The sequence below is a fragment of the Mixophyes fleayi genome, chromosome 1 (genome assembly GCF_038048845.1).
Source record: "Mixophyes fleayi isolate aMixFle1 chromosome 1, aMixFle1.hap1, whole genome shotgun sequence".
Classification (NCBI taxonomy): domain Eukaryota; kingdom Metazoa; phylum Chordata; class Amphibia; order Anura; family Limnodynastidae; genus Mixophyes; species Mixophyes fleayi.
Genome location: NC_134402.1, coordinates 418036212 through 418063469, shown reverse-complemented (window position 1 = coordinate 418063469; position 27258 = coordinate 418036212). Strand labels below are relative to the sequence as shown.

The 27258-nt window shown below is 39.7% G+C and overlaps 1 protein-coding gene and 1 long non-coding RNA gene across 2 annotated transcripts in view; one reads left to right on the top strand and one right to left on the bottom strand.

Annotated features, from left to right (window-relative positions):
- Window positions 1-27258, bottom strand: part of LOC142099587 (3',5'-cyclic-AMP phosphodiesterase 4D) — a 548136-nt gene that overhangs the window by 449492 nt on the left and 71386 nt on the right. The gene's annotated exons all lie outside the window — the stretch shown is intronic.
- LOC142109420 (uncharacterized) lies at window positions 1783-3046 on the top strand. The gene is made up of 2 exons (XR_012680369.1): window positions 1783-2737; window positions 2827-3046. It is a non-coding gene; the product is annotated as an uncharacterized LOC142109420 (long non-coding RNA).

Here is a 27258-nt window from a genome sequence, read left to right as displayed (position 1 = left end):
CTTTTTGACACATTTTGCCTAAATCTACTGTAGTTTTGCAAATGGTTTGAGCACATTACATACACTGGAGCTTTGGAAATATTGACAGACAACATTGAACATACAGTATTTAATGTCTTACAGGCAAAGACAAGATGAGAACTTCACATCTTTAAGGACCTGAATATAGTATTGGTTTGTGACATGAGCATTTATCTCTCTAAACCACCACATTTCCTACACTGTCACACACTAATCCTTCCATGAGAGGAAATGACATTCAGATTACCATATTATTACTGTGAGGTAGATTACTTCTCGCTTTGCTGATTCACCACATATGGAAATGTATGCAATTTAAGGCAACAACTTATCTTTCTAATAAAAGGCACAATGTATGGCATGCTACGTCGGGTATACAGAAAAGCAAACGGTTTTATTTCCCCAGCTATTTATTGTTTATTTTTAGTTTGATGATATTGGCTGAAATTCTGGAAAAACCATCAGGCAATAACAGTTTTTACCTTTATAAAAATGAAAATGAAACTGAATTTTGGTCATTCTTATACAGCATGTGTATTAAAATGTCATTTACAGTGTTTGCTTGTATAAAAGTAATGTGAACACAGTACTAATATACATCTTACTGTAAGAACAGCAATAACCCCCATATTCATCCTGAACTCTCATGTCCAGTCATCATGGGTGATTAAGGGTGATGTCAAATCATACTAAATATGAAGTGATAACATCCCCCCCCCCCACATCCTGCTTTGGTTAAGAGATTCTGTACTCACCTTGCCCAACCCGATCCCACCGTTACCCCAGCATCCCTATAACAAAACAGTCTGAAGGCGCGGCTGGCAGGAGAGGTTAGGAATTCACTTCTGCTGACACCTTGTGTTGAGAGCGCAGTGATTGGACAGATGCCCCAACTAACCAGTCAGCTGCTCACAACACAAAAGCGTTGACAGGAGGGAAACAAATCAGTTATTCTGGACAATGCTCAGGTTCACCATTAAATATGTAGTACTGGAGGACAGGTTCTAATAGCTGATATATGAGAAAGTATCAAGGATTTTTCAACTAGATTGTGAGCAAGTTAATGCCTATTTTAGGTGTTTGTACGAAGTTAAAAGGCACCAAAGTCATATTATGAGTGAAATAAATATTAGAGGTAAATAAAAATAGGACTAAGATATTATAAATTAAACAAAATATTTTAAAGGCTCAGCTTAATGGTCATTTTGTATTTTACCAGTTGCTCAAAAAATGGTATTTGACCTTAAGAAATGTTTGAAGTAGATGCACTACTCTATTATATGTAACACTTTTTCTGTTATTCTAAGGTGACATAGCTTTCTACCCACATAAAAGCTACAGTAAAGCTGGGTACACACTACAGGATTTTCGTCCAATAATTGGACAAATCAGCCGACTTCTTAAGCTGGGTACACACTACAGAAATTTCGACCAACTTTTTATGCCGAGCGATTTTACATGCGATCGATGGTCCGATCGCCGGTCCATGGACTGCATACACACTATTATTATTATTATTATCGTTTATTTGTTAGGCGCCACAAGGTTTCCGCAGCGCCGTACATGGTACAAACAGTAGACTATACAGGGTAAAACAGTACAGGACAATAAACACAAAGTACCAGTACTTCAGAAACTCCAAGCAGACAGATACAGTAGAGACGGAGCAGAAGAACAGGTATGGAGACACTAGCCTTGTTTAGGACGAGAAAGGTAAGAGCGGCCGTCCCTTTAGCGACTTTTTACAGCCATGTTGTCGTGAACAATGATTTCAATTACGTACACACTGCAGCGACATTTGCAGGAAATGTACGAGATACCAAAGACATTAGCATAAAGGGGCAGAGCTTTAGCTATAGTTAACTCCCTTCATGTCTATAAAATAGAAGTTTAGAAAAACATTTAACTGCTAAAGTGGAATGCAATGAATATTCCCTAATAATAAAACCCCTTCGTATGTAATGGAATGCTCCATTCTCGGCATGCATCATCGCTGACTGGTCCACAGCAGAAACGAACGCCCATGTCTGAGTGTATAAAATGATAGAGGAACCTGTTTGGCACTGAGGAGCGTCAGAAGATGGCGAGTGAGAAAGTGATAGTGGGGGTTGCGGGTGAGGAGAAGGTGTCAGTGGGGGATGCAGCTATGGAGGAGAGACGGAGACGGAGATAGAGTCAGAGATGGTGCTGGAAGGGCCAAAAAATGTTGGAAAAGTTAAGGTGCGGGATGGAGATACTCGAGAAGAGGAAAGAGCAAATCCAATGAGCCCAAGAGAGGTGGAGATGATGGTCAAAGTACTGGACCAGGACGACAACGACATTAAAAAAGGTCAGTAGCAGATGTAGTGTACCTGTAGTGTAGATGTAGTGTCACATAAAGCAATGTAAAAGGCTAATTTATAACCTAATTTTTTTATGTCAGAACGAAGAATTAACGTTGAGAAGGCCTGTTTAGATACCACTGATACCACTAATGTTACACCTGTTAGCAAACAAGGAAAAATTGAACAAGAGAAACATACTAAAGAAGTTCTACACAAAGGTATTTCAGTGAACATGTGTAGACATGTAAATGCTTTGGGCACATACCGGTGCCGTTATAATAACCAAAATGCCGCCTGTTTTCCAGAATGTACGGAGGTTAAGCGTGCTATTATTGCGATTTCGCCACAGGGACCAAAATATAAATATAAACTGATCTCGAGCAGTGTGAAAGGTGGGAAAATGAGAGTATTTATGTCGTTGAATATAAATTACAGATATATAAATTAAATGGTAAACATTTTTTATTTCCTTGTTTCGTAGATAAAGAAATCAAAGGGAATAGAAACCCAAGCGACATCAAGACCTGTTCTGCCACAAACCAGTATCACCTTTAAAAATACTAAATACTAAAAATAATACTCTGCAGTATACTCTGCTCTCTGATTGGTATGGGCGCGCTCACTTCTCATGCGGATCTTTCTGACAGCTGTGTGTGTTAAAATTTTTGTACCTTTTTCTTTCAATAAAAATGTTGCTTGAACACTGTGTGGTTTATTCTGGGTAATTCACAATTATAAATTAATAAAGGTTAATATAACTTTAATTGGTTACCTATAATATAAATGCTTAGTAGCATGTGTTAGTCTGTCTGTGTGTGGAAAAAATAAAACCAAGCTGCAGCGCCACCTGCTGGGCGGAGTTATACACTAGAAAAAAAAATCAGAAAGGGCTGAAATTTGGTATACTAAGATGTTTTTAATTTGTTAATTTAATTTGTTAATTGTTAAAAGTGTTTATAAAGATTTTTAAAAAATATATATTTCTTGAAGGAGAAGTGACAGTTGGGAGTGGTTGGTGGTTGCCGGGGGTGACAGTGGGGAGTGGTTGGTGGTTGCCGGGGGTGATAGTGGGGAGTGGTTGCCGGGGGTGACAGAGCGAGAGGAGTGTGATACTCAGGACCGCTGAGAGAGATCCCTGTGTCTGGATAGACATCTGGATAGATGTGGCAATGAAAATGAAGGATGAGGTGATGGAGAAGAATGATGAGGTGGTGACATGTGGACAAAACAACGTTAAAAAAGGGCGCTTGCGTCGGGAAGTAACGCTGTTCCCCTGAGGCCTGGCCTAGCCCCAAATGCATGACAAGAACCTTTTTAACACCTTAAGTAGCTTGATTTGACTAGAATGCATGAGTATCATGCACAGGTTAACTTGTAAAGGTATAAGTGTATAAAGGGTAATAACACACGTGCTTTGCACAAGTGTAATGGTCTTCAGCCAGGCAGGTGCAATATACATTGCCACTGGCAATGTGCCACTAATATACATCGATACAAAACTTAGTGATGTGCGGATTCCGCACCACGTGGGACTGGGATTGACATAAAAAATTAACATACACACGCCCCCCCCCCCAGGTCGAGGAAGTATCGGAGGATTGTCGTGGATCGGTCGGAAGTTTATACACACTACACAGCGGAAACAAGATTGGACCGAAAATATTAAACGGTACGACCAACCAAATGAGTCGATAATAGTTCATTTGAGCAGACTTTCGACCATCGTGTCACTGTACACACTGACCCGACTTATGAACGAGTGGTCGTATGTTGGCTGTTTGAGCCGATTATTGGACGAAAACAGTGTAGTGTGTACCTAGCTTTACCGTTTGGTCAGATATCGTGTGAGTGTGTATAGTGACACGATGAACTAAAGTCGTCCCAAAGTGCCGATCATCGTTCCATTTGGTTGGTCGTACTGTTTAATATTTTTCAATCAATCACCTAACGATCATGTAGTATGTATGCACTCATGCTGACGATCTTCATAGAGTTTACAGAGTCGGGCTCTTTTCAGCCGATGTTAGCACTGAATGTCAGAGTGAATAAATGTAGAGAATGCTGTAGAAGGAATAATTCATTTGTTCGTTTTGAGACAGAATGTTTCGTGTCAGAGTCACAGATGCTAACGAAATTTGTTAGGACATGTGGATAGCTATAACAAGGCAGTTTTAATCACTGTGACAGTAGTGAATGAATGAATGAATGAATGAATGAATGAATGAATATTGTGCTGTCATTCTCTGAAGACTAGAGGACCAGATAAAGTACCAGATGAAGAGCACAGATCTGAAGGTAAATCGTGTCAGTGTGTATGCATGAATCCCCAGACTGATCGGACCTTCCGTCGTAGGTTCAATCGTTTCAGATAATAGGTCGGTCAGAAAAATTCTTCAGTGTGTACCTAGCTTAACAAACCAAAGCTATACATTGTATACAGGGTCAAGTTTACATTTTTAGGCCACTTATTGCCCTACACCTCTAACCCTCCTCACAGTCCCCATCTTCACCAGACATAGGAAGAACCCGCCCTGTATAAAGTGTTACCAATGGCAGATTACAAGAACAATGCATGGGACACAGTCTCCCCATCCAAGATGAATCCATTCAATAAATCTGAATTTCACGCTCTTTGGTAGAGGCCACTTGCAGGGGTTGTTGTTTAGATGTCAGAGCTCAGGTTCTACAAGGAAGTTCACCACATTGTGACCTGCTTCTACTATGCATGTCCATACAGTAACAATTAACCACTAACTCTAGAAAAAAGTGGGGGGAATTATGTTCATTACATCTGTGCTGGTCTTGTTGTGAACAGTATCTATCAAATAAATTGCTACATATCAATCGCAAAATAATAAAAAAATAAATGTGTGAAATTGGAATTAAGACGTGGGGCGAGCCAGCAACACCTCTGACCACAAGTAGGATGCTCATGACTGCACTTGGGACCAAAATGTGTCTTTTAACAACAAGCGCGTCCTGCTTTCTGTTGTGTCACAATGCTATACGCAGACATATATAATGAACTCACAACACATGGATGACCCCGGGCTGGACAGATGGTGGTACTGTCTGCTGTGTCTGATTCTATCCTTCACATCTGAGAATTACTTCTGATTTTTTATACGCCTTAATAGAGTGAAAAGTACATGAAAAGCACAACAAATTAATTTCTATAGCCTCATTCACATCTTTGTTCCATACCGAGAACAGCTGGTTGTTTTTAGTTTAGGTTTAAACAGTTTCAATAGCTTTAAGGCCAATGCCTCTTTAAAAATATAGAGTTTAGACCATAAGGGTTAGTTGTACGAAATAACCATTTCCTTGCTATTTATAGTAGGTTAGATGGATTATCTTTTAGCCCCTATCCTATACATTTTGTTTCCATGGGAAAAGCTTTGAACTGTGGAGGAAATCGTAACCGGAACCCGTCAGCAGCCTCATCATTCTCTTGGCCTCTCTGTGCTTCATACACGAAGCACAAACTGGTTTCTGTGCTGGGTGTGTGGATTCCCAGTGATGTAAACTGAAGTGGAAAAGGAGTTTGTAGATGTAATGTAGAGATTATTTAACCAATGATAAATATCAGGTATATCATTTATTCCTATAACTGAGCACTAGGGGCTCTTTCTAAATAAAGTGGACTTAGGCTTTGTCAACTTAATGATCAAATGGTTCTATGAATGACCTGATAAGCTGCACGTTAGGTCGTTGTTAATATGATGCACTTTGTAAGATCTTTCCCACAAGCGCATGTGATAACTCAAACTTGAGGAGGTTACTAGGACGAAGTAGATAACAGATGTAATATGACAGGCGCTGCCCCAGGCACTGTCAGGAAACAGAGAACGTACAGTAACATATTTTTTCTTATGTACTGACATTTCCAAACACTTCAGACACTTCCAAGTACAGCTGTTTCCATAAAATACTTACTTATGAAATAAATTGTGAGATTTAGGAATCTGTTAAACTAACTTTACAACTTTAAAAGAGAAACACAGCAATTTAGTCAAACAACCTAAAGGGACGTTAAAACTGCTGTTTATGTTACCAGTTTTATCAACGTAATAGTGACATTAACACTTTACAATAATAGCTCTCACCTAGAAGACACACTATGCATATTTATTACGCATTTTGTTACAATACAAGAAGTTCTCCTATTCAAGCTAGAATCCCCTCAGTTATGTCTGGATGCCGCGGGACACCCATAGTTACATTAATGTGTATGTCCCGATCTTTGAAAGCGGTTTTAGTGTTTTCAATTATTATCATTACTTTTTAGCTATACAGAATTGTACAACCAAGGAAACAAATTCACCCCCCCCCCCCCCCTAGCTGTTCTGATTTCAGTGGGACAGTTCTGATTTGGGGGGACTGTCCTCCTGTTCCAAGACTGGGCACGTTTGTCCCGATGCATGAGAAATTGGGAGGCATGTTCCCATTCATCATGGTGAGAGGATATATTATGCAACAGAGGCAGGTGCTATTGGTGCCCATGGCAATCCAAGGATGTTTTTAGAGGAGGGGTGGGAAGTTGAGGGCGGTGTAGTCAGGGCCGGTGCTAGGGTCCACGGTGCCCTAGGCATTTTTTTAAAAAAAGCGGCGCCCCCCCCCCCCCCCGCAAAAATCGCCGTCCTCCTCCCTCCTCTCCTTACCTTGTCTCACCACCGCCGCCTCTCTGCTCCGTCTCCTCCCCTGACACTAGTAAGTGGAGGGGAGGAGACAGAGCAGAGAGGCGGCGGTGGTGACAAAATAGCCTCTTCCCCCCTCCCCGTGCATCTGAATGCTGTGTGGCGGCCGTGACAGGTATGGTCAGCGGTCGCCGCACAGTTTTAAAGTCTTTTAGAATTCTGTGGCGCCCTCCAGGCGCCCTCCATAGCCCGGCGCCCTAGGCAAGTGCCTAACCTTGCCTAATGGGAGCGCCGGGCCTGGGTGTAGTGCTTCAGAAGAGCTAGATACATCCCTGGGGGCCCCTTTTTGGCGGAGGCGTGCCAGTGTCTGTATATAGGAAACTTAAATGTTGGGATGTATGCATATTGAACACATGTAGCAATACAAGAACATTAAATTAAACAGAAAGTAAAACAAGCTATACTTCTATACAGATAGAGTAGGAGGTACAGATAGTGAATGTGAGGGCATCTCCCAGAAACTAGTAAGCTAGGGCCTGATTCATTAAGGATATTAACTTAAGAAACTTCTTATTTCAGTCTCCTGGACAAAACCATGTTACAATGCAAGGGCTGCAAACTATTTTTCTTTTTTGCACATAAGTTAAATACTGACTGTTTTATCATGTAGCACACAAATACTTGATAGCTTATTTGTACCCTGAAATTTAAAGTTGATATTTGTGTGCTACATGAAAAAACAGTCAGTATTTACTTATGTGCAAAACAGAAAACTAATTTGCACCCCTTGCATTGTAACATGGCTTTGTCCAGGAGACTGAAATAAGAAGTTTCTTAAGTTAAGATCCTTAATGAATCAGGCCCCTAGTTATCAAGTTTGGTATCATGATGAAACAGGCCTGCTGCTCTCAAACAGACACACACTGCTGCTGCTTTAAGCCTATGTGGTTTTCCACAAGTTGAGGAATACTCTGTAAAGAAAGGGCGTCCACAGTAGTTGGTGACCAATACCTTTGATAATGGAGTTCTGAAATTCTGCTTCTGCATTTGTTGGCGTTTGCTAGCGGTTACACTGGAGCTGAAGCTCATCGTAGACTTCTACAATCCGTATACACACAGTAAACGCATGTGCATAGAATAACATCTGTTCTGAAAATCGGAACACAAACGGAACACAGCACCGCTAGCTCGTTACAGTGCTGGAACCTCCGGCGCCCAGACCAAACTGAAATACCCTTCCAGTAGAATCAGAACTGAAGGACACATTGATTCAGCCAGAAATCTTTTCCCTACGCTACTGTTGAAGAGTCTTCTGTTCTTCTTGTAGCTATGGTACAATACCAGTCCATAAACTTCTTCCACTGGATGACAACATGGGGCATTTTATGTGTACAGTGCATAGATAGCTGGCTCTTATACATTCCAGAAAATATTACATAACATGGCATACGATGAAAATTGAATATTTATCCTGTCACTCAGGACTTGAGTAGATACCAGCGATCGGCCCGTGTGTAACCCGCTTAGGATAGAGAGAAATGTCCGTCAGATCTGTGCATATTAACAGCACAGAAAGTAAGGGGAAAGTATATGTTTCTGCATGGTCCAAGCACACCCAATAGATTGATTTATTACCGTAAAAGAGGCTGAAATCTGCCTTCTATCTTTCTGCAGTGTAGACAATTATGTAGTCCACCCACATTCCTTGTTTTCTTACAATACGCCTGGATATAAAATATTTACATCTATGTAGACAAGGCTTAATAGCTGCCACCTGTAATGTGCGTCTGCTCCTACAGAGAAGACACCTGCTGACGAGAAGAGAGAGTAACACAAAAGAGAGAATCTTCCTGAAAGACTGGGCGGCGTGCCATCGAGTGACAGTAATGTCTAATGGAAATATATGAGCAGCAGAAAGGTGACGATTACTGCCAGGCCATTTTGAAATGGATTCCCTTATTTGAGTAATGTACTCGGAATACAAATTAGATACATCCCTCGTCCTGCAACTCCAGGGCCAGCAGTGATAAAATGTGATCTAATTTAGGAAAATATTGTAAGAAACGTAAGATTGTTCCTCTACCAACCATGCTGCTTTATAGGTGTCCTTGTCAAAAGCAAGAAGTGTCCAGTCCCATATGTACCTAGTCAGCAGGCCACTTCCACATGTGTCACATGACTCATTGTGAACATGATTATGAACTGCATAACAATAAATGAGAGAAAATCAAACCAATATATATATATATATATATATATATATATATATATATATATGGAGCCAACCAATGCAAGCAACATGTTTTTGATTGGCTACAATATCATACACACTGCACTTTATGTTTCTGTTTCTTAGCTGTATTTGAATATAATAAAAATGATAACACCATCACAAGCTTGTTCGTTTTGGTATTTCCCTAATGAAAATGGCATACAATTAAGATATTATACCATAGAATTATAAATAAACTATTGTTTAATCCCATGCTCTTTTTTTCATTGTTGAATAGGGGTTTATTTTCAGATGTACACCGGTGTAGATGTTTGTAAAAAAAAGTCCACTCTTTGATTTGCAAAGATGTTATGCCCTTAATTATATATTACTCTCACCAAAAGCAGAATGGCAAGCTGCCAGACACCAGTCACCCTATCAGCTGCTATCTACACAAAAGGATGTCCACAGCACAGAGATTTGGCATTTTCCTACAGCAGTACACAGGATCGAGCCTATAATGAGGCAGGTGTCTCAGACAGAAATATTTTTGGAGGCAAAGGTCTAAATCAGTGATACATCTAATAAACTGCATAGTGTTGATGTCTCCTTTTCATTGCACGCAAATCACTCTTTACATGTTCAGACTTCTATTACTGCTTGAATGAATAAATGACCACACAGACACAATTTAAATTTGGCAAAAGGTCCGTTTTATTTAAACAAAAATGTGGCGGAGAGAGCAATGTGAGTCAGCTGACAACTAATAGCAAAATCAAACAGAGGAAGATTATTATTATTATTATTATTATTAATCTTTATAGGGCGCCACAAAATTTCCGCAGCACTGTACAGAAAATAGACAGTGGACCATACAGGGTAATACAGTACAGAACAGTGAACAAAAATACCAGTACTCCAATAGCTCCAAACATATGTAGCACAGTGAAGTTGGAGAAGAATAGGTAGAGAGACAGGAGGGAAGAGGGCCCTGCTCGTAAGAGCTTACATCCTAAAGGGAGGGGAAACAGACAGGAGGTACAACAGGGTCAGAGGGGACGGTCATTGGCCGATTACAGGGAAATGGGATGGATTGTGAATGGAGAGGAGGTTGGAGAAGTATGGGGCAGTGCAGTGGAAGAAGGCCTTGTAGGGCAATTTGAAAAGGATTCTGTAGGGGTAGTGTAGCCAGTGTAGGGCAAGAAAGAGAGGGGAGGCAGAAGAGGAGCGGCGGGAGAGGAAGAGTATAGACCTGAGGGGTTGAGGCGGGAGAGGAGGAGACAGGCACACCACTGGTCCCAGGATATAATCCTTTGCGATTGATATAAACCTTTACGATTGGCCGGTGTTAAACCTAGCGTCAGAGTGACTAAACCCCTTGTGGACTCACAATGAAGTGCCCACACAAAGTGGGTCAAGAAATCCTTCACACAAAAGGACAAAGTCAGGTTACTTCGGAAGGGGCTGTGACCTGCGGCCAATCAGCGGCAGCACTGTATGAATTAGTAGCTGACTGCAATGCTCTTCTGACTACTGTGCCTCATCTGTGATAAGGAAAAAGCAAAATTGGCTAACACAGACAGTAATGCAATAAAACAGGTACATTTGCAGGGCGGGAGGGAGGTATTCGGTACAGCAAACAAAAAGACGTAGCATCCACTGGGGGAACATAATTAGAGAGAGAGAGAGATAGAGAATATGGTGGCTAAGTGGCAGTATGGTGGCTAGGTGGTTAGCACTTCTGCCTCACAGCACTGGGGTTATGGGTTCAATTCCCGACCATGGCCTTATCTGTGTCGAGTTTGTATGTTCTCCCCGTGTTTGCGTGAGTTTTCTCCTGGTGCTCTGGATTCCTCCCATACTCCAAAAACAGACTAGTAGGTTAATTGGCTGCTGACAAATTGACTCTAGTTTCTCTCTCTCAGTCTGTGTGTGTGTATGTGTGTGTGTTAGACTGTAAGCTGTAAGACTGTAAGCTCCAATGGGGCAGGGACTGATGTGAGTGAGTTCTCTGTACAGCGCTGCGGAATTAGTGGCGCTATATAAATAAATGGTGATGATGATGATAGATATATATATATATATATATATATATATATATATATATATATACACACACACCACAATCTTCCAGCAAACCTGGGAGCTGCAAGCATATGTACAAACAATTTGTGTGTATGCGGGAGGTATACACACAAATGTTCCATGTGTCCCTCTTGCTTGTACATATGCTTGCAGCTCCTAGGTTTGCTGGTAGATTGTGGTATATAGGTGTCGCAGTTTGGACCCACCAACATATCCACTCAGGAAAGCCAGCTGAATGCTTCTCCTTTCTTCTTCTTCCCCTCCAGAAAGGATTTTCACTCAAGATTATTAGCGGCCAGAATCCTAGATCACTTGCCCCCAGGCCCCAGAGTAACTGCACTGATTTCTATTCTTTTCTGAGAATGTTGCTAATTTTTTATTCTAGTTGTAACTTAAATAGGTATAATTGTTCTCCAATTAAATACTATTGAATTAATATGACAAAACTATACACAGTTCTACGAATGTATACTTCCTCTATAATGGTACCCGTACAAAGTAACAGATTTTTTTTCTTTAAACAGCATGTGTCCTAAATGGACAGTCTCTTCATCTAAACCTCACTCCATATGGCTGATAAGAGCTGCACGGATGATAGATCGCTTCAGGCTAGCTATTGTTACACGGAGCCAATACATCATTATGCAAATGTGAGCTTCAAAGACACAAGCATTGTGCTTGTCCAATGCAATAGTAGAAGTAAAGAGTAGAATATATATATATATATATATATATATATATATATATATATATATATATATATATATGTAAATGTATATATAAATATATAGTCAGCTATTATAAACCCGGTTTCAATTTAAATGTAGCAGGTGCAAGAGGACCTATTTGATATTATTTTATTTTGCTAGATTTGCTTATTATAGACTAATTAAGTTGGTATATTCTGCCAGTTGTTGACAGTCCAGTGCTTGACAGGGGGACTGCAGGACCAACACGTAAATCCAGGTAGGAGGGCCCATTATAGAGTTTAAAACATGTACTAACATTTATTTATATAGAGCCAACATATTCCCAAGCGCTTTGCAAATGGGAGCAAACACAGTAATAGAACAACACTGGGTATTAACAAACAGACAGAGAGGTAAGAGGGCCCTGATCGCAAGTTTATAATCTATAGGAAAATAGCATTTTGATACATGAGATTAGGTTCCACAGACTGCGGATTGGTCCAGCTAGAAAGTGTATAAAGGACGGAATTCCACAGAGTGAGTGCAGTCTGAAAAGATTCCTGTAACCGGGAATGGGAGCAGGGTGATGAGTGTGTAATGAGATGTACGGGTCTTGGCCAGAGAAGAGGGGGTTGAGTTGGGAGATGTTTTGAAACAAATGAATATATGTTGTTTGGTACAATTTAGTTAATGGCTTTGTATGTTAGCAAATGTATTTTATATTAGATTCGGTAAAGTATTGGCAAGCAATACAGCACCAGAGAGAGCAGCAGTAGAAGATCATTTTTTTGGGAATATTAGGCTCGCCGCTGCAAAATAGATTGTAGGGGTGAAAGTCAGGTTAGTGGAATTGCAATAGATAATGCAGGAAAAATTCACACATTCCAGTGTTTGCAGTGTCCTGTGTGAGATATATGTGCATTTTCTAAAGATGTTTCTTAGATGTATGTAACAGAACAAAGGACAGTTCTAAGTCAAGGATGACATGTAGGCAGCAAAGCTGAGAAGTTGGGTTTATTGTCATGTCGTCAACAAAAATAGAGATGTCAGATAAGCAGCTTCTGTCACCTGGCGGAGAGATAATTAGCTCAGCTTTTGAAAGATTGAGTTTGAGGTAGTGAGAGGACATCTAAGATGAAATGACAGGAAAAAATGTATTTAAGTGGGCCAATATAGATGGTAAAGTATTCAGAGAGAATAAATAAATAGATGCGTCATTGGCATAAAGATAATATTGAAATCCAAAGGAGCTTATTAGATTTCCAAGAGAAGTGGTATAGATAGAGAAAAGCAGATAGCTTAGGACTGAGCCTTGTGGCAGCGGCAGCGATGACAAGGTGAATCCAGGGAGGAAATAAAATATGTTTATATTATTATTGCACAATATTATAGAACAGAGCCATATTTGCTTCATTATTTTGTGATATCACAGAGCAATCATTTTTGTATGTTCTCCTACCTCAAACATGCCACAAGGGCCACTTAGGCGTGAGGTCCATTGCAGGATTCTTTGGTGACTTAAATAAAGGAATGAATGAATGAATGAATGAATGAATGAATGAAGCAGCAGTGGGGCAGGAGTAAGAGGGTCCCAGTGTGGGATGGGGTGCACCGTGGCAAGAAGATTCCCCGACCATGGCCTTATCTGTGTGGAGTTTGTATGTTCTCCCCGTGTTTGCGTGGGTTTCCTCCGGGTGCTCCGGTTTCCTCCCACACTCCAAAAACATACTGGTAGGTTAATTGGCTGCTATCAAAATTGACCCTATACTCTCTCTCTCTGTCTGTGTGTGTATGTTAGGGAATTTAGACTGTAAGCCTCAATGGGGAAGGGACTGATGTGAGTGAGTTCTCTGTACAGCGATGCGGATTCAGTGGCGCTATATAAATAAATGATGATGATGATGATAGTGGGATGCTAGTTAATCCTTGGAACGTGAGCATGAACCTCCGGCTTATGTCCATTGTATGCCGACACCTGCACAAGAGAGCGCCAAGTATACTGAGTGTGTGAAACTACTGCACCCAGCAGCACCGGGTATGCAGCTGTGTAATTATATTAAATGGACTAAGTTAAGTGCAGGTGGAGTAAAGGATTCATAATAGAGCTTAACATCTGCTGAAGTTTATGTGCTGGAGGCGTTCGGAGAAGTTGTGCTTATAACCGCTATAATCTGGGCTGGAGGAGTTTGGCGTTTGACCATTGCGCAATCGTTATGAAATGTGCAGGAGCAAAAGGAGTTTTAAGTAAAGTTTATAGGCCTCGCGCATTAAGAAACGCGAAACATCGGGTATACGGACGTCCGTATTCAACAAGGAGCGGATCTGAGGAAACTTCTGTTAATGAATACGGGTCTAGGTCTAACAGACAATACACTGCAGAATACGTTCAATACAAATGTGGAATATAAAAAATAAAAAATAAACTGTTCAATTAACGTTACCTGTTAATAGTATAGGCATTAATGAGAAAACATTAAAAAAACAGTATGGACTCGCACAAGCAGGGTCTTCCCTACCCTCTGTCTGCCCCTTCTCTCCCCGTATGTCCTTGTTCTGTTTCTATGTATGATTTATTTATTTTTTTGCAGGACTATTTCATACACTGACTGTCCAGCGATAATAATGATGATTGCCTCTACTGTACGTAGATGAACTAGAACTCAAAATGCAATAAAGTTGGTATTATATGGTAAGGAAACAGGTCAATTATTGTTTTAAAGATTCCTGTATTTTACCAAATACAATATAAAATACTTCTACTAACATACAAGGTGATCAACAAAACTGCACCAACATTCATTTCCTCACTTGTCTCCAACTATTTCCCCTCCACTGCGTCTCCCATCCACACTCATTGCTTGCTCCCATTCCTGGCTACAGAACTAAATGTGGGCTGCACCCACTCTGTGGGAGTCCCTCCCTCACACAACAAGACTTTCCCATGGCATCCAAACCTTCAAGCCTTCCCTGAAAACCCACCTGTTCAGGTAAGTTTATCAAATTCCTCAACCACCCTCGGATATCCTTCATGATCACTTCCTCTCTATCCAATAACACAGTTCACACAAAACTTACATGTGTTCTCTTTCTATACCCCCTGACCAACATTGCTGTGTGAGTGGATCATATAGCCCACTAAGCAATCTGGCTGGACTAATATCCAGCATATAGCACCTACACCCTCATGTATCAAACTCCTATTGTCCTAAAGACTGTAAGCTTGCAAGCCGGATTCTCTGACCTGTCTGTCTGCAATACTCAGGTTCATCTTATTACTGTGTTCGTTCCCAATTGGAAAGCACTATGGAACATGCTGGTGCAATATAAAGAAAGGTTAATAATAACAATGTCTGGATAAATGGCTACAACAAGCGCTGTCATTGAGGTAAATAGAGGGTTCACGGAATCATGGAAACCCCCTTTGTCTTGCCAGAAAGGAATTTGGACGGCTCATAATCCAGACTAATGACTCGTGACTGATGAAGCACTGGCGGATCACTGAACTAGTCATTTCATGTTACTCCCTCATAGCTGTTTATTATATCAATGGTCAGCCATCTAAATATATGTATATCTAATGCACAAGGCCTCTGAAATCTCTTGGCAAAGATCTGGTCAAGTTGAAAAATGATAGAAGACATGAAGTGGGTGGCTAGTAAAAGATGGAGTTGTTACCATGACCAACTGACTTGCTTTCATACAAATAAATATTTTTGTTTGATATGAATTTGCGACATATTCATTACTTACAATCATCAGTTATTGCTGAACTATAAATAATTTATATATGCTATGACATATATAAATGGTAATATGGTAATGGTACCATGGTAATGGTAATGATATAATGGTAATACATGGGATAGAGAGCGACTTATTAAGACATCATAAGTGATTAATGGGTTCAGCAATTCACTAATTAGAACACACAGTATATGTATATTACAACAATATTAAACATGCATTATACGACTAATAACAGCATTGATCAATAACGTAATGGTGTTCAGATGCTACATGATAAAAACTAGCTGTGTTTATTTGAATGTTTCCTGTGTTATTGTTTTTTGCTACTTTTTTGATTGTTTGTTTATGGGCAGTTCTGACTGATTTATTGGATCTACATTATGCACTGTACTCTGTTGTAACTGCCATGTTTGTTATATATTCTTTTACTAAAAACTTAATAAAAACCTTTTAAGTTAAAAAAAAAAACAAAACTAGCTGTGTTTAAAAACTTCCCACTTGCATTTAGACAGATAAAATTAGAACAATTTAAGGGTGCTTTCCAAATAGTAAGGTAAGGTCTGGGTTTGAGGAAGGATAATGACTAGGACAGTAGTTCTAAACGGCTGCGGTATGAAGGTGACTTAGCAAGGTTTTTAATAGCGTATGTATTTGTACACTGTTGTTGCAGCTATCTTTCTTTGAGGATCGTTGGAGCTTGCGTACGTCTGATTGTGCATTTGAAGATGTGATATCTGACTCAAGAGAGGAGAGATCGTCTTCTAAACATGCTAAGCATGGTCTATTTAATCTGCAGTTATACCTGTACAGTTTTACAATGCTATTTATACCATATCCCAAATTGTCCAGACTGACAAATGGTGCTCACAAGGGAAAGAGGGGATAGACTCCTGGGGTAAGGGGAGGTGGGCATCAATAAATATCTTGCAGAATATATTGTAGTGATATCTTCTTGTGTTGTTTTGATTTGTAAACTACTAATTTGACCTTTATAGGTAAGATCTACTTTTCAACCTCTTGCTTAACCACCACATGCTTAGATTCCCTCTATAAACTGTATTATATATACTATATATTTATCAATAGATCCCTGATCCAAGCAGTGTATGTAAGATTTGATCAGCGCTTATTTTGGGGGGGTTGCAATAAAGAAAACAAAAACACTTTTCACTGCAATAAATATCTCAGCTATACTTGTCCCCACAATGCTGCCCCGGGAACAATTAACTTAACCACTTTGCTAGTCCAGTCTTCGCAGAGCCAGATTGCTTAGTGTGAGGGTAAGAAATTATCAAATAGATGTATTTATTTATTTTATTTTACTTTATTTTTTTAACAAACATTTAAAAAACTTTATTCATTGATAGAATGCTCTATACATAAAATAACAGTATGGGACAGTAGTGAGGTCCATAGCGCTGCATCTTTGTTTTATTTTAGTATTCACAGAATAACGTTTGATGTGTGGGGCAAACAGAGAATAAGCCCCGTCGCTGGCTAAGACTCCTGTCCCCTGATTGTAAGCGTCACTGGGGCATGGACGGATGTGAATGATTGCACATTCTCTGAAAGCGCTGCATAACAGATTGGCGTTATATATAAAGATATACAATAAAAATGATAGGCTAACAAGAATATTTTATTTGGAAAAAGTACAGGCTGTATTCTTGAGAACACTGATGACATCTAGTGATCAGATCACAGACTGCACAACATTTCTTGTGGGATCATATAGGACTTACTGGTCTATTTATTAAAGGGAGAAAACCCCTATCTTTGCTGAAAACTTGTATTTTCTCTGGGACAGGGCTACATCATATACATCACAGGGTCTAGCCACCAAGAGCTTCCCATAGGAAATCCTATGTAACATGATGGCAGGACAAGTACTACCGCAATCCTTCTTCTGCTAAGACCATCTCAGGATGCTTATGCGCTCTTGTGCATGTTGGCACTATATGATGTTGGCACCATATATATGGTGCCCACACATAATAAAATAATGTGTTTCACCTAGAAGAAATAAATTATTATTGTCCATATTAGCAATCAATCCATTATTAAAATGTTAAAATAATATTGTCCTCTTAATAATACATTATTTTCCCACTAATATATTCCTAGAAAATTTTTTACCCCACTAGAGCAATATTATTGTTGCTCCTTAATTAATAAATAATGATTGTCTTCGTAATTAATTAGTGTATTGTGCCTCCTCTTATGCTGTGAATGGCCTGCACGTGGTTTGAGCTCTCTCTACTATCACAACCATCTCTTTTTTCGCAGGGGCTCCATTTTGGCGAGTCTGAATTCTAAGGCAGCCGCGGCGCTGTCAAGCAGCATCCGTGGCAGTGCTGTATTATACTACAATACAGCACTGCTGCGGACGCTTCTTTGACAGCGCCGCAGAAACCCCCCCTGCTTGCGCCACTGTTTCGGGTGGGCTTTCTGGTGGTCTTTCCGCGTTGGCTCAACTGCAAATTGCAGCATCAAAATAAAGCTTCTCAGAATACAGCTGCTACATGCAAGAGCAGGCAGTATTAAAATAAATGGAATAACGCATTGGCACCCTCTGCATAGCAACATGGGTTGCCCTGGTGCTAATTTGTACTCTTAAACTGGATCTGCTACAAGCTGTAAATGAGGCTCTGTATCTGACAGCCGGTGTGGGCAATTTATTCCATGCCGCCATATACCCCCCACACTGTGTGACTCAAATATACTTCTCCCAACATACCCGAACCAATCTCTACAGGTGGATAGGATAAAGTGTCTTATACTCTACATATAGCCAGTTCGTGGTTGGATCAACACTCTGTGCTTTCCCCTCGTCAGTGTGCTGCCTTGTTCATTAATGTCCAGCAATAACGTTTAAGTAATTAGCATATAATACTGTAATAGGATCTATTATCCATTGTTGCAGTGTTATATGGAGGTTAGTATCCATTCTACCAGCCCTCTGCATGCATGCCCCACAACCAGTTGTCTTCTTATTAACATTCACACTATTTTTTATCATTATTTACTTTTTATTTATTCTCCATCAGGAGTGACACTTATTTGTTCCTGTCACATTTTGTGGTCACTGACATCTAAGCTCATGTTACAACATGCTAACACATGGTTGAACATCAGCAGAGTCTTATTAGACCTAGAGGTTCTAATTCCTGCTGGGGGAATTCCCTATAATATCACTGGGATCTTTTCCCGATGTAGTGGTTTGGATTAAGCACATAACAGAGTGAAGCCACTTGAGTGAGCTGCCGACATCTGCACTAGAACCAGAGGCATTTGATGACAGCCTGGATCCACAGAGGGAGTTTGGCAGTAGATTGTCTGCCCCCAAGATGTATAGGGGATGAATAGGGAACAGAGAGTTGTGATAAATGGAACATTTTCTAATTGGTCAAAAGTCTTAAGTGGAGTACCTCAAGGTTCCGTGCTGGGGCCACTCCTTTTTAATATATTTAATAATGATGTTGGTGATGGTTTAGAGAATAAAGTTTCTATTTTTGCAGATAACACTAAACTCTGTAAGGTAATAAAATCAGAGCAAGATGTAGCTTCTCTACAGAGAGACTTAAATAAACTGGAGGATTGGGCGGCCAAATGGAATATGAGGTTTAACACAGATAAATGTAAGGTTATGCATTTAGGGATCAAAAATAAGAACGCAATCTATAAATTAAATAAAGGAAAAGGATTTGGGAGTGCTCGTAGACAGTAGACTTAGCAATAGTGCTCAATGTCAAGCAGCAGCTGCAAGAGCAAATAAAGTATTGGCATGCATAAAAAGGGGCATAGATGCAAGGAAGACAGTGTAATTTTGCCACTATATAAATCGTTGGTAAGACCTCATCTTGAATATGCAGTACAGCTCTGGGCACCACGCTATAAAAAAGATAATTTGGAACTAGAAAGGTTTCAGAGAAGGGCGGCAAAATAAATAAAGGGTATGGAGTCCCTAAGTTATGAGGAAAGGTTAGCCAGTTTAGGCATGTTTACTTTAGAAAAGAAGCGTCTAAGGGGAGATATGATTACTATGTACAAATACATTAAGGGTTAATACAGAAAACTTTCATGGGAACTTTTTACCCCAGGGACTATACACAGGACACGTGGTCACCCCCTAAGGTTAGAAGAGAAGAAATTTCCCAACCAGCAAAGGAAGGGGTTCTTTACAGTAAGGGCATTCAAGATATGGAATTCATTGCAAGGGAAGGTTGTGATGGCAGATTCAATAGATATGTTTAAGAAAGGGTTAGACAAATTTTTAGCGGAAAAGTGTATCCAGGGATACAACCGTTAATTAAAATGAAGGATAGTAGTGGATATAGGGTAAAAATAGGACTGCAATATTGGGTCTGGGAGGATTTCCACAATTGAAACAGATTGGCGGTTGCTTACTCTGGATCAATTTCGAATATAAGTGCAGGATCGCAGGAGATCCAAAATAGGTTGAACTTGATGGACTGGTGTCTTTTTTCAACCTCATCAGCTATGTTACTATGTACAGAACATAGGAGCTACCTTACATAGGTATAAACTAGCTAAAAACTACTGTGCAGACATCCATAGCATATGGGAAACCCATCTTAGAATTACAAACCCCAGGCCTGAGCAGTGCGTGGTCATATTTTGGAGAACGTGAGGGGCATGTGGGGGCATTTTGGGATGAGTTTTGTTTGTGTGCAGAGGTTGTGTCCAGGCTTTTTAATTCTTGAAATTAGGGTAATGTGTGGCCCTTATGAAGGTTACATGTCTGCACGTGCAATCACTGCTCTACCTCCTGCTGTTGTACAATACTGTAAAACATCCTGATACAGCTCTGGGATTCTGCTGTAATATGATTCCTGCTCCTATTTTGGACGTTATTTCTGTTTATATCTGAATTATCTGTGTTTAGCTTTGGGCCTTCTGGTTTAGTTTACTGTAACATTTTGTTTATAAGCAATAAATAAAGAATGCAAAAAATAAATAAATGCAGGTGAGGTTTGTCACTGTCTGTGTTTTATGCCTGTGGCCACAGTACAGGTTTCCATATGTAGTGAAGTCACATACAGCACTGTGCAATACACTGTTCCTTATGTTGCTGTAGCCTGGACGCATTGAATATTTCTGTGCAGTCAATCGGACAAGCTGCAGCAGATCTCCCAGACAATTGTAGTTTACTCTCAGAGTTCTACTAGCAATGAGCCTGGGAGAAAGTTCAAGTCAGTCTAGAGACAAAAAGGGGATATGGCAAAGGCACTGCGGCAATCTTTACTATAGCTTCAGTCTACTGTGTGTTTTTTTTTAATAAAGTATTTTTATTGGTTTTAGAAACACATAACAATACAATTCATACATTTGAATCTAGCTAGCTAAATGTAACATATCTGATTAAGACATATTCAGGCCATGAGAACTTAGCAAGCAGACTATGATTACACCTAGTGATAATAGGAGACGGCTGCTATCTACTTGTAAATGCAGTTATGTTGCACTGTCTGTACCTCCTGGTAGCTGAAACTCAAAAAGTAGGCAAGGTTAGGTGTTTCTGTTAGATAACAATGCCTATAGGGTAGAAATAATTTAGCTGAGCAGGGGCAGGCCGGGCTGAGGGGCAGGCTGGGCTGGGGGGCAGACTGAGCAGGGGCAGGCCGGGCTGAGGGGCAGGCTGGGCTGGGGGGTAGACTGAGCAGGGGCAGGTTGGGTTTGGGGGCAGGCTGGCATTTGTCCCCCGGGCCGGTCTGTCAGGACTGTGAGCTGGTTGGAGCTACCAACTGGTATTAGCTCAACTGTACAAGGAGCTGCAGAGTCTAACGCACCTCCGGTATTCGCCAGGGACCCTCACAAGGAGGTTTGGACTTCGATGCAAGAGGTGCGCAGGTCGCGGTTCTCTAGGACAGTTACCAGTGTAGTAGTGACGAGGGTGGTCAAGACAATCCGGGTCGAGCCAATAGGACAATAGAGTACCGAGGAAGATCCAAAGGAGAGGTCAGAGAAGCCGAGGTTAAACCAGGAGAGCAAACCAATAGAAACAGGATCCAGAAGTGTAGTCACTGAACAAGCCGGGTCAAAACCGGAGTAACAGCTGAGACTTCTTAATAGAAACGCTGGGGGCAGCAATGGACCTGATACTCTGGCACGAGACAGGCTTTAGTAAAGCCCTGGATTAGATAGATCGGCGGTCAGTGATGTCACAGAACGCTGACCGAGAGCCGAAAATAGTGTCCCGTTGCCTAGTAACAGGGAGCGCTACTGCACCTGCACGGGCGGCGCTCAGACGGCCGGGGGGAGACTGCTTCTCTGTTGCCTAGCAACAGAGGTCCCTTGGCCCGGAAGTGACAGGCAGCCCGGAAGTGACAGGCTGCTCAATGGTCTTGATGTGGGGACGGTGCCTTACACGGTCCCATAGTGGGCTAAATTGGGCTGGGTCACTGGGCCGCCTGCATTTTTTTCCCATTTAAATAGATTGCTGAGTTAGGTCATGCCCCTTGGGATAAAATTTGCCAGCCCTCCCCTGTAGCCGAGCCTATTTTATTTAGGGGGGGATTTTAATTTGTAATAGCAACAGTGTGGATGCTGCTCATAATCCAAGTTTCTATCCAAGGTATGGAAATAGCATAGTATAACTCATGACATAAAAAGCATGTGCAGTAGGATGGGATGGCTCGCCAACGTCAGGAGAATATGCAAGTTTATTCTTTAATTGATGCTATGCATTAGACAAACCAAACTTAATTTCAATAAATATTCACTATGGTAACGGAGGAAGGAAGTGTTACATGATCTTACTTTACACTGTAAGAACTCTGAGGTAATAGATTATTACATCTAAGGGGACCGAGGACTGTTTCCAGGGTTCTTGTATGTACAGTAAGTGAATTGCATTAAGATACATGTGTAAAGAAGGAATACTAGTCCCTATTCTTTTAGGCAAGAGTACAAAAAGACATTGCTGTCCTGTGCTAAGTGTAAAGAAATTAAATAAAAAAAGATAATAATAAAGGAATCTTTCCCTATCTCTTGTGCACACAACATAAAACACTAAATAAAAACCTGCCATCCTGGCAAAACTAAAGCATGTTCCTGATAACGTCACACAAATGATTAAAACACCAGGATGCAAAGGATTAATCACTAAGACACTGATAATGTAGTAATGAATGGAGACTGTACATCGCTCAGAAGACCTGGCACTCCCTCTTATGTTATGCCCTTAATGCAGAACAAATAACACGCTGACCTTCAGAGACAAAAGCTACTAACTTGTTTTAGCTTGATGTACATTATTTATCTGCCCTAGGTTTTTAATTATGCATCAATACAAGACTTATTTTTTCACTTGCACTTGAGGGCTTTTCTATTCTCATTGTGAATGCTCCATTCATTACAATGTATCTGTGCTTATTCGTATATGTGACATTATCCCAAACAGCGAAAGCCAGTCCCGTAAAAGGAGAAGGGATTCTGTCCCACTTAAATTCACTTAAAGAATGTTCAGATCATAGAATAAAAGTAATCATATTTATTTTACAATGCATTATCTGCATTCATTTGTACAAAAGCCTTAGGGGGGTATTCAATTGACCGCAAGATTTTTTTTCCCCACGTTATAAAAAAAAATCACCTGCGGATTTTTAACTGCTATAGCGACCGGTTTTAGTTAACGCAGCGTGAAAACTCGCGCAATTCAATTGAAAAAGAGGGAACGCTGCCCCCGCATGTTAATCATTGTGTTTGCGAGTTTTTAGGGAAGTGAAGGGGAGTTTTAACACGGTCATGTATAACACAAAAAAAAAGGATTGGCATACATTAGATTGCATTACACAACCATTCTAGTTGATAATATCTACATTACAGTACTTTCTTTAGCATATTTTTTTATTTCACTATTTTTTACTATAGAATCGTCTATACCATGTCAAAAGACATTAGTACATACATAATTGTACCAAAAACATACATAAATATATTTAATTAGTGATTTTTTGATTTTTTTTATGTTTCTTTTATTTCATTATTTTTTAACAAGAAAATCAACTTTTACATGTTAGGCATTAGTGATAAACATAGTTTATCTTTTTTTTTCTCATTACTACATGATTTCAAATAGTTTTCAGAGGTTTTTTATTTTTATCACACTCCAAAGAGGCGCAAGATAAAACAGCATATTGGCCTGTTTAACGTGCCGCACTAAAAAACAATTGAATTGCTTTTAACGCGGCTGCCGCTTGTACATCATATACTTTCAATAGACCTTCTACTGGAGCGCGAGAGGACCGTTTGTTCAAAAAAAAACGGAGCGGTAAAAATGGAATTGAATCGCGGGTAAAGTTAACCCGCTCGAAAATGATAAAAAAACAGCGTTAAAATGACTTAACACGGTCATAAAAAAAATCTCGTGGTCAATTAAATACCCCCCTTAGAGTAATGACCTTAACACTGCTACAAGACCTTTCTGTTTGTGTACTGATATAATCTACAGCAAAGTTACCAGTGTTTCACTATAAAAGTAATTGTTCTTAACCCAAGTGAAGTCATACAACAACATTAAATATTTAAAGTGTTAACACCTGTAATTACAGTAAATGCTTTCCAATCATTTAGCAGGACCACGCATCTTTAAAATAGATTAAGCGTTGAAAATAGTTGAAATAAATGGATTGTGCCTGTTGATATAAAGTACCTTCACATGATTTATTTTATTAGAAGTAATACTTGGAAAATAATTATTACGTTACCTTCTTTAAAAACACATATTTCCTGCATTTACAAACTATAGACAAATAAGCACAAACATCATCAATTACGACGTAGAATTAGAGAGAAGCAGAGCTTTTAATTAGCCAAGAGTTCTAGCTTCACAAATTGGACATGTAGCTTCATCTGCTGCGGTGGAGAAGGCCTAAACTAATTTGTTTACATAAAGTAATTTATTAAATAATGGCAAAATGGAACCGTACACAATAAAAGGGCTGTGTTTCCTAATGATGAAATTATGTTCTTACATTTAAACACAATTTATTTTTTTTGATGAAAGAATCCTTTCAAAACACTAGACAAGGGCCTGCAATCATTCAAATTGGCGAATTTGCCGGCTGTAGGTGCTAGGTAGAAAGGCATTGTAAGGGATGAGAGAATTAAGTTCGTTAATTGCGAATGCTGCTCACAAGAGCATGACGTGAGGAATTGCTTGAATTTACAACTAATTCACATGTATGTATTATAAATATAAATACACATAAAATAAGTAAACACCAGACAATCAAAATGAGTTACAAAGCAACTGAACAAACAAAAAAATATAAAATGCCTTACGCCTTTAAATACACTGCTCAGATATGATTGTAAGTTATTTTTGAACAATTACAGAAGGCTTTGTTCTCCTAGCATTGATATCCAAACACATATTCAGTACCTCAGAAATATCTGACTCTATTCATCTGCTCTTTGTGATCCCATCATTATTTTAGGATTAGACATGGCGCATATATTAATAACACGGTCATGGACTAGCCCTAGCACCTCATGACTGACTCCCACTGTTCAGACACTTCTGCCATCATCCACCAACGCACATTCCTGGTCTCAGCTTAAATCAACAATTCAATTCTGCATTATACAGGGTTTAGAAAGAGCTAGAATAAAAGCTTTAACCAAGCTTGATATTTTATTTCAGGAAAACCACCGCTTTTTTTTTTCTAAGCTACGGTTCTCCAAAAATGAATTGTGTTTCGTCACTTTAAATATAAATTAGAGCATTGAGGAGTAAAACATTCACATTCACCTGTTAGCACACTGCACAAAACAGATTGACTGCGCGTAGGCTGCTTTGTGACAGATGTCTATTCACTCTACACATTTACATACACTGGAAAAAGGAGATACAATTACCCACATAAAGCACACCCGGCTTGGGACCCCCCCTTTAGAAAATTGTTTAGGAATAGTTTAGATGCGGCAGAGTCTTGTCACATTAGCCAACACATGAAAACAATTTCCACTGACACTTTGCAGTTAGGCAGATGAATGTAAGGGTTGGGAGTGGAACACAATGTAGAAACAGGATGCTAAACCTAGCCAACACTACTGTATCTCTGGTTATCCGAATGCAATACTCTATATAGACATAGAACACACTACACATACATGACACAACCACTGCCTATACAGACATAGGACACTACACCTACTCAACATGACCTGACCATATGACTATAATACAGTTATAGTAAGCTCTATACAGATATAGGACACTACACCTACCCAACATGACCTGATTATGTGACTATAATACAGTTCTATTACACTCTATACAGACATAGGACACTACACTTACCCAACATGACCTGATCCCATGACTATAATACAGTTCTATTACACTATATATAGACATAGAACACACTACACATACTTGACACAACCACTGTCTATACAGACATAGGACACTACATCGACTTAACATTATATGGCTGTTGGATATGATCATAATACACTTTACAGACATAGGGCACTACACAATCCAACATGCCCTGGGCATGATTATAATATAGTTCTATCTAGATTACAATCTATATAGGCATAGGACACTATACCTACCCAACATGAGCTGACCACTGGAAATCAACATAAAACAATGTTATTATTACAGTGTACAACGACACAGTTCTCTACACATTCCCAACATGACTTGACCACTGGACATAATAAAACTACATTTCCATTACAGTCTATAGGGGCACAGGACCTTACACCTACCTAGTATTACATGCCCATTGCATCTGATCATAATACACTTCTAATGGAAAGAACACAACACCTACCTAAAATGACTTGAATACTGGACATGATCATAATACAACTATTTTATCCTCTACTCCTTCATATAACCAGTGGTACAGTGGTATGCCACACCCCCACTTCTCCTAATGCTACGATTGTAAAACTATCACATTCCAGTCACTTACATTTCCATTACATTTTCCATAACGTCACTTTGAAATATCCACTTTGACCACTGCATATAACATTACACCTGCCCAACATGGTCTTAACATCAGCAATTGCCATAATATTTATATTTAATTTTAATACAATCTTTGCACACACAGGACTCTAGACCTACCCAATAAGTCATAGCCACTGGGCATGATAATAATACAGTTGTACTACACTCTATACAGACACAGAACACTCCCTCTACCTAACAAGACCTGACCACAGGACATGGTTGTAGCCCAGTACTACTAGACTCTATAAAGACAGGACACAGCTATACAATGCTTTTCATACTAATACATATTCATTATGTTATGTATATGATTGAGAAAGTAACCAATTCTTCCCCATTTGAAGACATTATAACATGTTTGTTCAAACTGACTTTAGCGTTAAATGCTCTATTACAGGGTTATTCTGAAATATCCACACACATAACAGATAGTGAATTAACAATACAATAATATGTTTTTTCTACAATAACCCATTTCAGTACAATTAACTTGGGGACAACTTGCGAAATCTGAGTGGAATACAGTACACTACATTTACACTGC